The following is an 8,332-nucleotide window of genomic DNA, read 5'->3' on the forward strand; positions in this document are numbered from 1 at the left end:
GAGTGAGAGGGCAAAAAACAAAAGTAATTTGGTTGAAGTGAAAAGTAATTTGATCCTAATGCATAATTTCATTTCCAGTTTCTCTCTTAAATCAGATTATACTCAATTTAAAAGAAATAGTGCTTTAAAAAACAAAGAGAAAGGAAATAAAGAATTTCATTTCTAAAATATTAAGGCAGGACATTTTGACTTTTTATATTGCTGCTGTTTCTTTGGGGTGCAGAGAGAAATAGTAATGGGGGCGAGGGTGAGTGTTCATTTCCTTTTTCCTCCCAAATAAGTCAGCAAATGGGATCCAAATTCACAAAACGTTTTGTTCAAGCCTATATTTTTAGGAAAAAAAAAAAAAAAGTTCTGCCTGAAACACTTGCCAAAGTTAGGCCCTGTCATGACAGCCTGTATCTGGGAGCTGAACACCTGCCTATTGTTTTTAGTTTGTTATTTTTTGCTCTTGGCTCGAGGCAGTGGGGAACTGCTGCCCTGCCTGGCATTATCCTCCTGTCACGGTGCGGACCAGAAACTCGCCCACTGCTTCCAAAACAAAGTCAACTCTGCATAGTTTCCTAGAGCCATTTTCCTCCTCATCCAACCCTAACATTACAGATCTTTGATGGAATGGCTGTTTCCCAAGTGTAAACAGCAACAAATTATTCTCGAACTGTGAGAAAAGCCTTCCCTTCCTGCATCCTCTTTACGATGTTAGATATTCCTGAGTCCTGATCATACCGGGCTGAGTTCTGCAGGATGCTGTGATCACCTGCCTGCCATTAAAGTCTGCATAATACGTGGCCCATGCTGGAATATTTAGACATTCAATTTTGCATTTCAATCACTGCTCAGATGAATCAAGCAGCAAATGAAAGRGAACATGAAGCACAATGAACCGGAGAATAACAGACAACTTCATAACGGTAGGAACTCCCACACTGACCTCCSCTTCCGACATAAGAGGGTGAAGAATTCACAGTAATAGTCTTCACTGATGTGGAACGTGTGACGAAGGAACCTGAACAGATACCCATCTGTTCTGCATGTTTTCTTCCTCTTCTTTTATGAARTGAACTGAGACCTAGAGAAAAAAAGTTTCTTTTGAATTAGGAAAATRCTTTTATAAGTGATATTTCCAATTTTCAGTATTAAAAAATCTTCAGTTAGGACCCATACAAAACCGTAAGACWGATCTACAAAACACAAGCTTTTGTGGGAAAAAAAACCTTTGGTAGTGGACCACATTTTCACACTTCTGCTCTGCAGCTTTGACATCTTACCTCTGTTGCAAAAGAAACCAAATGTGTTTTTAACCAAAGTAATCTAGGAGCTGAGGCTTTAAAATGAACCCCTCCCAATATCAAGTACCATAAGACACAAAATTGTGATAGCTGGCAAATATATGAAAAATTACAAGAAAAAAATGAATTTAAGCTGATACTTCTTGAATTTCCTTTCTAGATAGTATTCACAATTCTTATGTTTRTTTCTATTTTAATTATTTCTAAAATTACATAAATTCCAATAATCAGTGAACACAAAAACCCGTATGAAGGATGAATTAAAACCAAACAAACTCACTGTGAGTTGCAAATTGACTGAATGGTTCTCACTGAAGAATTTCCCGTTAAACAGGGCATTGGCATCACAACCCCGAGCGGAACAGACAGGCTCCCGGTTTAGCTGTCTCCGGGGCGCGGGAAGATGCCTGCGCTCGGCCACCTTCTGCGTCCGAGGAGACGGGGCGCCCTGCGCCTCGTCCCGGCACGSGCGCTGCCAGCTCCGTGGCCTCCGCGAGGGCAGCGGCGTGCTCGGGTGGGCTGAGCGCCACAGCCAAGCCCGGCGGGTTTTATCCTGCCTCCGGTACGATGAAGAGGTCCGAGTTGATCTCTTTCTAGAGTAAGTGCTCTTGAAGTAACATTTAAGTTTCATGGCAKACGACTTCTTTCAGGGTAAGTCTTATCATGCAACTGGGTTTATTTCCTTTCTTCCTTTATTTTCGATCTACACTGTACAGTCAAGTTCATTTTGAATGATGGAAACTCCTGAAGCTGTGTTGGGTGTTATTATGTGAGTATTGGGTGAAATCTAAACTGCAGTATAAAYTGTAACACATAACTAATCCAGCCACAAACATGTTAGCCTATCTCTTACCAGAGCTTTTCAATTGCCCACTGTAATTTGAAACAGCACAACTGCAAAATTTGGCATTTGCCTCTCAAGATAGRTGTCCCGTTCTGGGTTCCCCAGTGTAAGAGGGATGGCACTACTGGAGGGAGTCCAGYGTAGGGCTACCAAGATGATCACAGGACTGGAACATCTCTCTTACAAGGAAAGGCTGCAAGAGCTGGGCCTGTTTAGCCTGCAGAAGAGAAGACTGAAAGGGCATCTTGTCAATGTGTATAAATATCTGAAGGGAGGGTGTCAAGGGGATGAAGCCAAACTCTTCTCAGTGGTGCCCAGCAACAGGACAAGAGGCAACAGGCACAAACAATATGAGGAAAAACTTCTTTACTGTGAGAGTGACAGAGCACTGGAACAGATTGCCCAGAGAAATTGTGAAGTGTCCTTCTCTGGAGATATTCAAAACCCACCTGGACACAATCCTGTGCAACAGCTGACCCTGCTTGAGCATGGTGTAAGACTAGATGATCTCCAGAGGTCCCTTCCAACCTCAACCATTCTGTGATTCTTTGATTCTGTGAGCCTAGATCATGCTGAATGACCTGTCCAAAGAAAGCTGTGACAGTGGAGGCTTTTCTTATCCTTCAGTGGTGAACCTTAGGGCACTGCAAGACTCCACAAAGGAGCAAAGTATTAAATCACTGAGTAACCCCAGGGCCAGGTGTGAGARCTTGGGCAATGCTCAGCTGTGCTGGCCAGCAGTGCTTAGCAAGCAATAAGAAAAGTTGGAGTCAGCTTCAGGCATGCAGATACTTCACAGCTGTCTCAGGAGAGATCCCAGGGCAGTGCCCTGGGCTGTGACTCACGTGCAGTTGTTTCAATTGCCACTAACAGCAGTGTGAATCTGGCATGTATCTGGGATCGCTCATATTAGGGTGAGAATTTTTCTTGCTCAGCAAATTCTTTTGGTAAAATTAATGAACTTAGAGAAAATAAGGATGACAATAAACTAACAGTTTTCCTTGTATGCTTAAGGATATATCATGACTGTTACTAACTTGGCCTCCCACTTAGGTGTATCCCTAACCCTCCTCCCATTCATATCAAAACTAGAGTGCCAGAGGCTGGTGATGCTTTAAATCTGGGCTAACTGGCCCAAATGCAGGTATGGACTTGAGTTAAGGGTTTCATTTTTTAAAGGAATACCCTGCTTATGAAAATGGTGAAGACTGAATCATTCAACTACTCAGTCTTCCAATATTTTTCTGAAGTTTCCCCCGCACGCCTAGAAGGACAAACACTTTTAAAATGATTTTCTAGGTGAGTATYGTAGAAGAGCTCACCTTCTGACAGGCCGATGCATTTTGGATATGCCCCAGAAATTCTGGAGATACATACTGGCGAGTGCAACGTTAGGGAGAGTAAAGTCAGCACAGTTTCTGGAGGGACTGTTGACACCCAGGCCAGACTGGCCCAGCTGTGCTGCCCTCAATCCTAATAACTGGCATTAACTATGATGAAGACATGACCATAAAATCACTTGTAATGAGCAGCTTTTGCTGTAACTTTCTGGATATAGGTTSTTATATGGCTCTTTTTGTGATTTGCTTCAGACATGATTTTCTTTTAGCAGGAAGATATCAGTTAATAGATATGATTGGAAAATTCATGTCTAGTTAGGAATGATATATTGTAATTTTAGAAAAAGGTATTATGCTCTTATTCTGACCTTTTTAAGCCTTTTTACCCCTTCTATCTCTCTGTCTCTGTTCTATATCCTGTCTCTGAGACTCTTCTGGCTTCCTGTTGAAGTGAGGGGGGTTATGTGATGTAGTGATCCACATGGGCCTTGGAAGGAAGGCTTTCCTGGAAGGAAGCTTTTGTAAGAGATAGCAGGAGAACAGACTATATGGATAGCTCCAGTGGGAACCGACCTGAAAATACTCCTGATAAAGAGCCAGTTTTGTTCAGTACTAGTGAAATGACACTAGTAGTGCCCAACAAGTGGACCTGCCATTCAAGAAGTTATCTGCTTCCCTTAGTCCTGTCAGAGAGGCTGATGAGAGTTGGTCTTAAAGAATTCGTCTTTGTTATAGGGTATTTTTGAGGTCTTTAAGTGTATTAAATCTCTGTAGTGAGGCTCATYTGTCAGCAGGGAGCATTTGTACAGATACATGACTGCTATAAGCTGGAAGTTCTGCCTTTGAGAACTCCCATTATTAGAGAGATCTACTGTGGCAGGAGGAATTTTTTACATCTTCTGCAATGTCTATATACTCATCTTTATTATGGAAATGGAGATCATTTAATGTGACATTCAGAACAGAAAATTAAGTCAGCTGAGTTCTGATTCATGAGATTAAAGGTTTTCTCTGCAGTAACAAAAGATTCATGTTCTTGCATTCAGGTATATGTATCTTTAACACTATGTTACATAATGATACTCAAACTGAAGCAGCTCTTGGCTGCAGCAGGTAGTTTTCTGCTTAACTATATGAGCAATGCCTCTCTGAGTTCCCCAGTCCTACCTTGCACTCTCTGTAGCACAAGCTGCTCCTCACATGGCAGTAGAACCTCCTTGTCCAGGAGAAGAAAAGATTAGCCAAACTGTGTCAGAGAGGGCCTCTCCCACTATTGTGTTCTTTTCTAAACTCTCTAGCAGTAAGAATGAGAGCTGTGTGCGCTCTTTGTCTGGATGTACCACACTGTTGTGCCCACTGTGGTGATATGTATATCTGGGAGGCTCAATACTACTCCAGACTCCTGACAACTTGTTGCCAGACCATCCTTTAAATAAGAAAAKTGAAAAGAGAAGCAGCAAAAGAGCATCATATACCTAAGAAAACCAATATGCAGCACTTCTAGTGACTCAGAAGAAAAGTACAGTTGTGACAACATTTCCTACAGCCTACAGGCTTCGTTACCACAGACCTAGGCCAGCTACAGTGTGACAGAACAAAACCTTTGGCTTAGAGGGTACATTCAGTAGACAGTAGCAAATAAACAGAGGTCCTTGTTTAGCTAATGGTGTCAGGACACACTATGGAGAAAATGAGGGAACAGTAGGCTCAGAGTAAAGGAAACTAGGGTTTTGAGGAGTGAACCCCAAGGATCTGAAAACAGAGGTGAATGAGAAAAACAGAGTTAGCAGAGTTCTTTGCTGAACCCAAAAAAATGATATTCAGGCAAAATGTGTGATGATTCTTACTAAGYCATAACATTAGTTTTGCTTTCCTCTCACATCTGTGGTCTCAGGAACTCAGAGGACCTTTGCAATGTCCCTGTATCAAGATCTGTGAAATGAGCCATCCTAGCGGAAGGCACCATTGYGCTGCTGTTGGCTGGTGGTGGCTGCAGGTGGTCAGCTCTACGCTGTGAAAGCACGGGGACCCAGGGACCCAGAGTTTCTCTGGGAGGCAGAGGTGCGATGGCAGTGGCAAAGGAACCTGCTGCAGTAAAGCTGAGGGCTCCCCGTGCCTCAGYTGGAGAGCCAGCAAGGGAGCGAGTCTGATGCTGGTACTGGTCCTTTCACAACCTCATGAACAGAAATAATTGCTGTTATGAAAATAAGGGTGGATCTGATGTAAATTGGGGTTAGAATCAGGCCTTCCATCTCCTACAGTGTAATTTCTCTTCTTTCTTGCTTGAACTAACTGGAGTTTGCCCATGATGGCTCTAGATTTGGTTCCAAGCAGCTGGAGGCAGCTGGAGGCTGGCAATGCCAAGTTTACAGTCAGTCTCAGCTGCAGGTTTTGTACTCGATCAAACAGACACAACATATTGTGTCTGGGAAGGCAAACAGACACAGGCAAAGCTAATGATACAGCCTTGGTCAGGGGCAGAGGTCCAGTCTGGATGCCTAGAGCCCTTTGACACTGCCTTCTCACTGCCAGTCCCCTCCTCACTTGSTGGGAGAAGCTGTCTAGAGCAGGCCAAGCATGACTCTTTCCTGTCCTGTGATCTCAGGATTTCTTGGTTATTTTCATGTGACAGTTCTTGATGATTTTGGCAAGGCATGAGATGCTCAAGCAGGTGGAAGAGGAATTAGTCTCTTTTTATTACATCCAGAACTGCAGCCTACATTGCTAAGAGAGCTTCTATTCACATCAGTGGCATTAGCTTGTTTTGCCCTGAGCTACTTACCTGTRATTATTTCTATTACTGTTAGCCAAATGGCTGCCCTGGCCACAGGGTGGAAGTTGATCTGAAGGAAATGCTGATCTGAAGTTTCCAGGGAATTTAGAGGTAGATCATGAATAAAACAGAAAACCTAGCACCCTCATGCTGCTTGCTGAGCAACACTCAAGTTATGCCAAGATAACAGTTGCCGTATGTGTGCTATTATAAGACCCTGTGTGAAAGAAGCTTTGCCAGTCACAAGTTTGTTCAGAACTTATGAATTGTGCGTGAAAGGTCTAAAATTCTACTGAGCCCCTGGACTAAGCCATGCACTGAAGCCTCTCACCTTTGCACCACCGGACGGGACTAGAAGAGGCTGCCTCAGCCTCGTCAAAGCCAGGGCAGCCCTGAGGTGTTCCCCAGCGCAGGGTCAAACCTCTCTCCAGAGCTCGCCCTGGGGAAATGCATAAAAAAAATGTTCTTCAAGAATTGCAAGATCTGCTTTGAGCTATTTTTCTCTAAAGCAAGATGATTAAGCCAAGGCCAAACCTTGTGCTTTCCAGACGAGTAAGAGGCCTGACTCATACATTTTGATTTGGAGATCAGGATTTGATCCCAAGTTGTATCGCAGACTCCCTGTATCACTTCGGCAAATCACTTCGAGATGGATTTTCATATGCTTGGCACCAAAACCAAATTGTTACAATAACTATATAAGGCAAGATCCCCAGAAGAGTTCATTTCCTCTTGTCCTGAGTTCTTTGGAAGAACTCGCCCATTATTTTAGTTACTAAATGGGAACTCAGCTCTTCTGAAAACCTGTCCTCACTTGGCAGTGCTGAGTTCTTAAGAAACTCTATTACCAACCTCTCTCTGTCTCAGTTCCTATCTGTATGGATACAGATACTCCTTGGAGTCTTTATTCTGGCTTTTGTACTCCAGTCATAAGTTCCTTGAGGCAAGAACTCATATTAGGTCTCCAAACACCTCTAGCACAGCAGAGCACAAAGTGATACACTGATATGTATACGACTGCTTCTGTTATATAAATATATGACACAATTAATATACATTAAATTTTAAAAAACAAACTTCATTGAGGAAGATGCTAAAAAGGGARGGGAAAATCATGTTCGATTCCTCTGCAATCCCCTTTAAGCTGTCTCCTCTTGTAAGATCCCATGGTGTCTAGGACCTATTTCTCTTCTGTACGCTTGGAGGATTAGAGGGCACATTCCCTGGGACAGGCACTGTAAAGCCTCTCTGGGCTTTTAATGCTGACAAATAAGGACGAACRTGCTCTATCTAGAGCAAACAACATGAGTGAGAGCAAAATACTGGGATTTCCCCGGAACTGTTAGGAAACAGAGCACAAAGTTGCAGTTAACTGAACTTTCTTCAATTTTATGGCCACAATAATTCTGATTGATTTTTTCCTTTGTGAAACTGATATTTAATGTATGATTTCTCAAGCACCTAGACTCTTCCTCTGAGCTATGAAAACTCTCTCAGAAAGCAAGGCCACAAAGGGAGTTGAACTCAAATTATACATTGTTCCTAGGAGATCAAAATGAATTCCTACCTGTGCCTATTCCAGAAAAGAAAAGAAAACAAACAAACAAAAAAAAACGAAAAAAAAACCAAAAAAAAACAAGCCTCACAACATCGATGTAGGTCACTCACTGATTGGCAGTGCACAAGTGTTTAGAGGCAATGGAGGAAAACAAAGCTATTTTGGAGCAAGGTTCTGATATTCAGACTTGGATTTATGATATATCTTAGGAGCTCACTGCAACCTTTTGCACCAAAAATTACAATGAGACATGACAACATTAAGAAAAATAATTCGGGGGCTAGCAGATGAGCTTGCAGCTCCATCCTTCACTAATATGACCTACCAGGGCAAATAGAGCTGTACTCCTGCAATATTGAATGCCTTGTACAAAGTGACAAGTGCCAGCTTCTTCTAGAGCTAGGGCATGCGGCAGCTTATAGGGCCAAATCTATCATCTCATGTGTTGCAGCCTTTTCTGAATGTCCATGATGAGTCAGAAAAATCAGAGGAAGACGCAAGTCTTATTCTGAGCTCAGATCAGTACAG

The sequence above is a fragment of the Rhea americana genome, unplaced genomic scaffold, assembly GCF_003343005.1.
Source record: "Rhea americana isolate MKP2758 unplaced genomic scaffold, rheAme1 scaffold_53, whole genome shotgun sequence".
In the NCBI taxonomy this organism is placed as follows: Eukaryota; Metazoa; Chordata; class Aves; order Rheiformes; family Rheidae; genus Rhea; species Rhea americana.